The following is an 8889-nucleotide window of genomic DNA, read 5'->3' as shown; positions in this document are numbered from 1 at the left end:
AGCCTATCCCTGATGATATTTTTGCAACATAATTACAGGCAACACCACCAACCCTGAGATCAGTCAGCTGACAGTCTCCTGAAATCCCGCTGTCTCCAGCTAAAATTCAGTAACTGAACAATCACAGTATAGTGCTGTTTAGTGCACTATATGTTATTACATTATCTAAAGATAAAATATTTTAATATGACTCCCAAGAAAATATATGGCTTGATTAAAAAAATTTTTAAGGGCTTCCCTGGTGGCGCAGTGGTTGAGAGTCCGCCTGCCGATGCAGGGGACGCGGATTCGTGCTCCGTTCCGGGAAGAACCCACATGCCGCAGAGCGGCTGGGCCGGTGAGCCATGGCCGCTGAGCCTGCACGTCCGGAGCCTGTGCTCCGCAACGGGAGAGGCCACAACAGTGAGAGGCCCGCGTACCACAAACAAAATAATAATAATAATAATTTTTTTTTTAAAGCTAGTAAGAAAACCAATTGCAGGGAGTTCCCTGGTGCCCTACTGGTTAGGATTCCCGGCTTTCACTGCTGTGGCCCGGGTTCAGTCCCTGGTCGGGGAACTGAGATCCTGCAAGCTGCGCGGCATGGCCAAAAAAATCAAAAAAAACAGAAACAGAGTACCTTCCTGCTAGGAGGAATGGAACAGCCTAGAAGGCTGGTGCCCCTGGGCCTGAGGAATAAAATTAGCCTGGGTGGTTAATGTTAGTGTTTCTCCCCTTCCACAGGGTCTCTTTGACAATAGGAACTGTCTGACTTGGTTACTTCTCGTGAAAACACCTCAAACCCCTACCAGCTTGAACTCTCAGTTGAAATATTACATTTAAAGGCCAGACAGAACCCAAATGAATGGATGATTGCGTCACCTTTCAAATATCACTTAAAAAAATCTATGTAGTGAAGACTCAATTCCTTTGGGAAGGAGCAGGAATGAACTGTCACCCGTATCCTCCCTCGGCTTCAATTTTGTCTCTCTCCCTCTATTACTGGCTTCTCTGCTCTCTCCCAGGCTCCCCCTTCCCTTGTCTCCCCACCCCTTCTTCCCATAAAAAAAAAAAAAAAAAAAAAAAAAAAACAGAAACAAAATGCAGGAATGTGAGAACCAGTTGGCCAGAGAGAAAAAATATTCTAAACATAATTTGAAAGACTTTATGGCTATATTCATGTTTAGTTAGGTTGGGTTGACTAATATTGTCCAGTTATTGGTGTTTTCTTTTACAAAGTTAAATGAAAATAATCCCAAATAAGTAAATATTTTGTCATATTCAGAGCATAGTATAAGTTCCTTATTTTGAACATACTAGAACAAATTACTTATGTTGAACATTACAGAAATTATTTTCTCTTAGCTCCTATCAAAGAAATGTTGAGCAAGTAGATAGAAAACCTAGCTTTAAGGGAGCTCCAAATTGTGACCTGCCTGGGACACCCACATGTTTATCCATCCTTGACTCTGCACAGACTGTCATATGTGTGACTTTCAAGTACATTACCTAAGTTGTTGACTACCTCACAAATTACTCAGAAATCAAGTATGTATCTGGTTTTTAGGAGTTAGAAATCTGTGGGAAAAGTAACTAAGTCAAATATGAAATATTAACGAAGATTACCAGGCCAAAAATCAAACCAGCCTTCGATACAGGTTCAGGAAGGTGCAGGGGAGAGATGTCACCATTGCCTGAGGTATTCTCAGGGGACCCAATCCCAAGCCTGGAACACAGCCACTGATCTTCTCCCTTGGGACTCCCATGCTATGGAGGACAGAACAGCACATCACGTGCCCACCTAGGCTTCTACATTCTCTATCTTTTGCTTTGCTTAGCATCCAGGTTATCTTTTTCCTGTGTCAGGGTCAAAGATGGTGGCCAGAATCCTCTGGGATACCCCAGGGCATCACTAGAATTCTCCTACTCCTCCAGTGAGGCACAACTGCCCACTGCCTTCTCCAATCAAGGCAGATTCTTATTTTTTGAGCTCAATAAGTAAGACTCATCATGTCCACTTTTGGAATGAGGCAACTCTTGGAAAACATGCTAAGGATGCTATACTCTTCTTCTGAGAAGTCATCACCCTACTTTCCTCACACAGCTTAATTTTAAATATAATAACAAGCACAAGCTTTAGAGGTAGACATAGGTTTGAATCCCAGCTTTCTCAGCTCTTTTGATCCCCAGTTGTTCCTTCTGTAGAATGGGACAGCAATGCCTTCTCTGTGGGGCTGTTGAGCACACAGAAGTTTCAATAAACAGAAGCTCTTATTATTATTATACAATGTTGATTAAAACAAGAAGAGAAATACTCAGAATATAGAGTTTGGGATGATATGAAGGAACTAGTGAATTGAGAAGTTAATAGACCCGGACCCACCCTGGATTCTGCTCATTAGTGCCGTGGGTGCAGTTGAAGTTGCACAAAGTTGTGCAGTGTGGCAGACCAGCCAGGTTCATAGGTCTCTGTTGGGTAGGTGCACTGTGACCCTGACCCGGCTTCATCTTCAGTGGCCCGAAAACTCAATCCCATCCAGAAGTCATCTCAGGGAGGCTGACTTAGGCCCACAAACTCACAGAGGCCTGTGCATAAGACAAGATGGTCAGTGGGCCTGACACACATGTAAGCCTGACCAGCACATTCTCTCCCTGGAAGGAAGCTACCCAGGAAAAAGGTGATCAGAAGGTACTCAGAGAGTTGGGAATCTTAACAGAGAAGTTTGTTTTATAACTTGAAAATATAATGGTGTCAGGCCTTGTTAGTCAGCTGCAGAGTCTCCACAATAGGGACACCTGACAGACAGCCAGATATTCCCTTAAGACTAAGGTGTCTGCCAGACAGAAGCCAGAGATGTGTAGCCACTCTTCTCCTCTCAATGTCTCCTTTCTTTACTTCTAAGACTGACCAACTTCCCTTCAGATCAACACATTTCTTCTTTAGATATGTTCATACTCCAATCAGTCTAGTCTTCTACCTAGGAACCTCTCATTACATGTTGATTTTAGAGTTTAACACAGTATTTCCAAGTTCTTGGTGGAGGGGTGGGGGGTTGTCAGTGGGTAACTAAGGGTGGCCTATGGGTACAATAGTCTCTGGCTTGCTCCCCTCTTACAGAGTTGAAAGGTCATAGAAAATTAGAATCATCTGTGTTAGAAGGGAATGCCTTCATTATACAGATGCGACTTTCTCAGTGACACGTTGACAGTTGGGGCCACACACTCAGCTCTTTAAACCAAAAATTCTCCTCTACCCCTTTTCCTATCTTCTTTCCCTGGTTTTATTTGGGGTGGACGGGAGGGTATCCATGGAAGAAGGCAAATGTGGCAACAAAAGCAGTAAAAACTAGGGTATAATGTTTTCCCTGGATACTTCCAGGCTCAAAGCTAGCTGCAGACTCTTGGGTACAAGCCCGCAGAGGAGTGATTGACACGTTGCCCTTTGAGCCCACCAGCCTCTCTCCAGAGGGTTTCCTAGGGTACCTTGCTGCAGAAACTTCTGGCTGAATGCTTAGCTGGGTCACAGGCATTCCTGTGCTTCTGCTTCCTGTGCCCAAAGCAATCACCACAAAGTTATGATTACTTAAGTGAATCTGGAGTTTGGGGCTTAGGGACAGCTGCAGCCCCATGGCCTGACCCTTCTCTGGGTCCATCCCTCCCGTCCGTGCTCCTGGGCCACTTGCTGTATCATTTCAGTCTCCATTTCATGTTACAAAGCATTTTTCCACTTTCTTCCTAGCACAGGGGTGGAGGCTATGGAGATTATATAAACTTTCTCTTCTTTTTTTTTTTTTTTTTTGCCACGCAGTGCAGCTTGCAGGATCTCTTAGTTCCCCAACCAGGGACTGAACACAGGCCACAGCAGTGGGAGTGCCAAGTCCTAACCACTGGATCACCAGGGAATTCCCTAAACTCTTTCTCTTCTATTTGAAGTCAAGCTCCCAAGTTCTTAGGCGATTTCCTAGTGCTGGGTCACTTCTTTAATAAATATTTATTGAAATCATATGGTAGTCATCACCAACCTGAAATTAGTGATGTAATAAGCTATACACCACCTCCTCTAGGTAGGGCTCTTGCCAAAAACGTTTTTCCAGAATCTAATCTTGAGAAAACAATCAGACAACCCAGAACATGGGTTGACAACCCAGACTCTCTACAATACAACTCTTTAAAAAGAAAGTCAGTGTTATGAAAAGCAAAAAGAATGGCAAGGGATTACTGTAGATTAAAGCTCTCCAATAGAACCGTCAGTGATAAGGAAAACAGTCCACGTCTGAGCTGTTCAATATAGTGGCCACTATTACATGTGGCAACTGAGCACTTGAAACGTGGCCAGTGTGACTGATGAGCCGATTTTAAATTTATTTAATTTCCATTAATTTGAATATAAATAACCACATATGGCTACTGGCTCCTGTATTGGACACAGCATAGTTCTACATTAAAAAAAGACTAAAGAAACAAAACGACCAAATGCAATGCATGAACTTTTATTGGCTCCTGGATCAGAGGAAGGGAAGTGAGAAAAAAATATTTCAAGGGATATAGATAAATGTAAATTTTTTATGATATTATTGAGCTAAAGTTAATTTTTTTAGGTGTGATAAGGGTAACGGTATTGTTACCGAGTCTGAGCTCCTACTGCTTGCCGCACAACAGGCCAATAAATGGAGAGCTGAGTTCTTGGGGCACGGAATAGCGACTATATTTGGAAAGCCAGATGACCAAGAAGATGATGAACTAGTGTTCCAAAGAACCATCTTACCCTAGTTAGAATTCAGGCTTCTTTTATACTAACAGAGAAAGTGGTGTGGTTGGTTGTTGAAATGTCTTGGTGTTGGTGATGTAATCCTTTGTGCTTGCAGCTGTCCACATAGGTCAGATCACCATGTTTCTATAAACCTCCAACAGGACAAATGTTATTCTCTGTTCTGCAAATTTTTATCTCTATATGAACGGAAAAGTATTATACTTACTTTTAAAGGTCAGAGCCTGGACTTCCCTGGTGGCAGAAGTGGTTAAGAATCTGCCTGCCAATGCAGGGGACACGGGTTCAAGCTCTGGTCCGGGAAGATCCCACATGTCGCGGAGCAACTAAGCCCGTGCGCCACAACTACAGAGCCTGTGTGTGCTCTAGAGCCCACGAGCCACAACTATTGAGCCCACGTGCCACAACTACTAAAGCCCATGTGCCTAGAGCCCGTGCCGTGCAACAAGAGAAGCCACTGCAATGAGAAGCCCACGCACCACAACTAGAGAAAGCCCGCGCACAGCAACGAAGACCCAATGCAGCCAAAAATAAATAAATAAATTTATTTTAAAAATAAATAAATAAAGGTCTGAGCCTTGAGAATGCACTATCCTGTATATTTCAGGTGATAGGCAACATTCTTAACTTACAGCAAAAGTAATAGAATACAAAGGTTAAAGTAAAAGAAACAGATCTAATATGGAGTCAGATTTGTTCTTCCTTATACAGTATTTTGGTTTTATAGGAGAATTTAATTATTAGGGCCTATGTACTAAAGTATTTAGGGATGAAGTGTGTGCTACTTACTTTCAAAAGGTTTGATATGTATACACAAAGAGACAAAGCAGATGAGGCAAAATGTCAGTAATTGAAAATCCAGCTTTAGGACATACCGATATACATTATACTCTTCTTTTAACATTTCTATGGGTTTGAAATTTTAAAAAAAAAAGTGGGAAGTAAAAAGGAGAGAGGCAGGCACCAATTGGAAGTGTGATAGTAACAGAGCAAGGCTGACCACTTCCCCAGCTTCCAAAAAGCTGTGTTCCAAACATGTACATGTAAATCTGCTGTTGGCACTCTGAATGTGCTTTCCCTCTCTCTTATTTATGACTGTCTATCTGGGAGACTGAAGCTTACTATCGAAGAAATACAATACCCCTACCCCCACCAAAGGAATTGTCACTCCTTTAATAGAAACTCTGTGACTTGGGGGGATACCAGGAACTTGCTAATCTTCTCTCTGAAATCCTCACTCTTCACACTTCTGATTTGGCAAACTTAAAGTAGCTCCTCTTACAGACAACCGGGCCCAAAGCCAAAATTTTGTATTTGAAATGCTTGTTTACTTTGCAATGTATTATTTTGCATATAAGTTAAATAATTTTAAATTGGTCACACAGTTAAAGGAACACAGATCAAACCGATTGTAAATGCTCCAGGGGATGAATAAGGGCTGCAATAATAAGGGAAATATTCCTAAATCGGTTGATGCATAAGTCAGGCTTTAAAGCAGCATTTCTCAAAGTGGAATCTGGTCTGGGTATCACCTCAGTACTCGACAAAAAGGCAGATTCCCCTGGGTTCTACCACAGCCCTGCAGAGTCGGAATGTTCATATTTAACAAGCATCCCCAAGTAATTCTTATGCACACTAAAGTTTGAGAACCCAAAGTATGGTAAGATTTAGGTGTGTGAAAAGAAGCCTGAAGGGTATTCTGATAGGTGAAGCACCCTGAGCGAAGATACAAAGTAAAAAATGAAATTGGGCTTTTAAAGAGCAGAAGGAACATCACCGTTTGGAGGGGGAAGATTCCCGTTTGAGATCAGGTGAGATAGAGTTGTTAGGTAGGGTGGGGCTTTGGACACCAATTCAGGAAGGTTGGACAATTTTTGGATAATTGGTAGACAATGAAGGAACAGTGATGTTTTAGGAAAATCATCCTGGCTGGTTGTACAGGATGCACTGAAGATTTTAAAACACTAAAATCAGGGAGATCAATAAACAGGTTTCTGAAGATGATCCAGGTGCGAATAATGAAAGCCTGAACATGAAAGTGGCACTGGATACAAAGCATAAAGGATGGGTGGGAGAAATGTCTTTGAAGGAAGGATCAGTAGGATGTGGTGACTGACTTTTTAAAATGGAGGGGCTGTAGAGGAATGTGTGTAAGAGGAAATATTAATAATGCTCACTACTACACACTACTATATATAAAATAGATAACTAATAAGGACCTACTGTATAGCACAGGGAACTCTGCTCAATACTCTGTAATGACCTATATGGGAAAAGAATCTAAAAAAGAGTAGATATGTGTATATGTATAACTGATTCACTTTGCTGTGCACCTGAAACTAACACAACACTGTAAAGCAACCATACTCGAATAAAATTTTTTTTAAATGCTCAAGGTCTACAAGCAAAAACAAAAACCTAATAACATAGTTTTAAAATTGGCTAAGGAGTTGAATAGATTTTTCTCCAAAGAAGACATACAAATGGCCAAAAAATACATGAAAAATCGTTGAATGTCACTAATCATCAGGGAAATACAAATCAAAACCACAATGAGATATCACTTCACACCTATCAGGATGGCTATTATTAAAAAAAAAAAAAAAGACAACAAGTGTTGGTGAGGATGTGGAGAAATTGGAACCCTTGTACACTGTTGGTTGGAGTGCAAAATGTTGCAGCCACTATGGAAAACAGTATGAAGTTTCCTCAAAAAACTAAAAATAGAACTATCATATGATCCAACAATCCTATTTCTGGGAATTTATCCAAGAGAATTGAAATCAGGATCTCAAAGAGATGTTGACACTTCCATGTTCATTGCAGCACTATTTACAATAGCCAGGATAAGGAAGCAACCTAAATGTCTATCAAATGATGAGTTTAAAAAGTAGTATATGCATACAATAGAATATTATTCAGCCATTACAAAGAAGGAAATTCTGCAATAAGCGACAACATAGATGAACCTTAAAAACATTATGCTAAGTGTAATACCCAAGTCACAGAAAGACAACTACTGCATGATTCCACTCATACGAGGTATCTAAAATAGTCAAATTTATAGAGTCAAAGAGTGGAAGAAATAGTGGTTGCTAAGAGCTGGGGGGAGGGGGAAATGGGGAGTTACTAATCAGTGGGCTTAAGGTTCAGTTAAGCAAGATGAATAAATTCTAGAGATCTGCTGTACAACACTGTACCTCTCTTGCACACTTAAAATTTTGTATTTTTTGTATTGTATTGAATACTTTAAAACATAAGAGGTAGATCTCATGTTAAGTGTTCCTACCACAATAAAATAAAAATGTTCAGGTCTGAAGCCTGAGTGAAAGGAAGAAATGATGAGGCCAGTGACAGAAATAGCTGTTTTTGTGGTGATGCAGTGAGAGGGAGGCTCTGGCACGACAGCCAAATGGAGGCACCTTTATAGCAGTTGAACAGAACTGACTGGAGATAAAGATATAAATAAAATTTAGACAAAGAGAAATTTGAAGCCAAGGCAATTCACTAAAGTAAAAAGTTTAAAGAATGATCAGCTCAAGGACCAAGACTGAAGCCTTAGGAAATTCTTAGGGAGTGATGGGATGGAAGGAAACCATGAAAGAAAAAGGCGATCATCACAGAAGTAGGAGGATAAACAAGAAAAAGTGTCACAGAAGCCGCGTGAGAAACAAATTTCAAGGAGTTGTCAACTATGTTAAAGCCAATGGGAATTGAGAAAAGACCATTGGAAAGGGAACTGAGACATTCGGAAAAGATGAGTAGCCTAGCCTGAACTTCCTTACCTGGGTAACAAATATTTTGGGCTAAATACATTCATTGTGAACCGTGCTGATGTTCTCTCCTCACAGAACGTAAGAGGTAGCCTATCAAGAGATCTAACCAGGGCTGTTTTCCCATTGCCCTGTTGCTTTTACTTCTATTCCTGGGAAAAGTATAGAAAATGGAACTTATTTTCTTTGCCGTGAAGCTCATGTCCCCTTAACTGCTACCTAAAGGGCAGGCAGGTCAGAAAAGTTACAGGCTAAAAAATTAAAAGTATTTGCAAAACTGTAGTTTAATCGTTATTCATGAGCAACAGCAACAACTGGAGGAGGGCTGCCAGTGTACTCCAATTAGCTTCCAGCCCAAATGATGTGATG

Source organism: Aethalodelphis obliquidens, unplaced genomic scaffold (genome assembly GCF_003676395.1).
Source record: "Aethalodelphis obliquidens isolate GAN/ISIS:26980383/991018 unplaced genomic scaffold, ASM367639v1 scaffold48, whole genome shotgun sequence".
NCBI lineage: Eukaryota > Metazoa > Chordata > Mammalia > Artiodactyla > Delphinidae > Aethalodelphis > Aethalodelphis obliquidens.
This window is presented reverse-complemented; position numbering follows the sequence as displayed.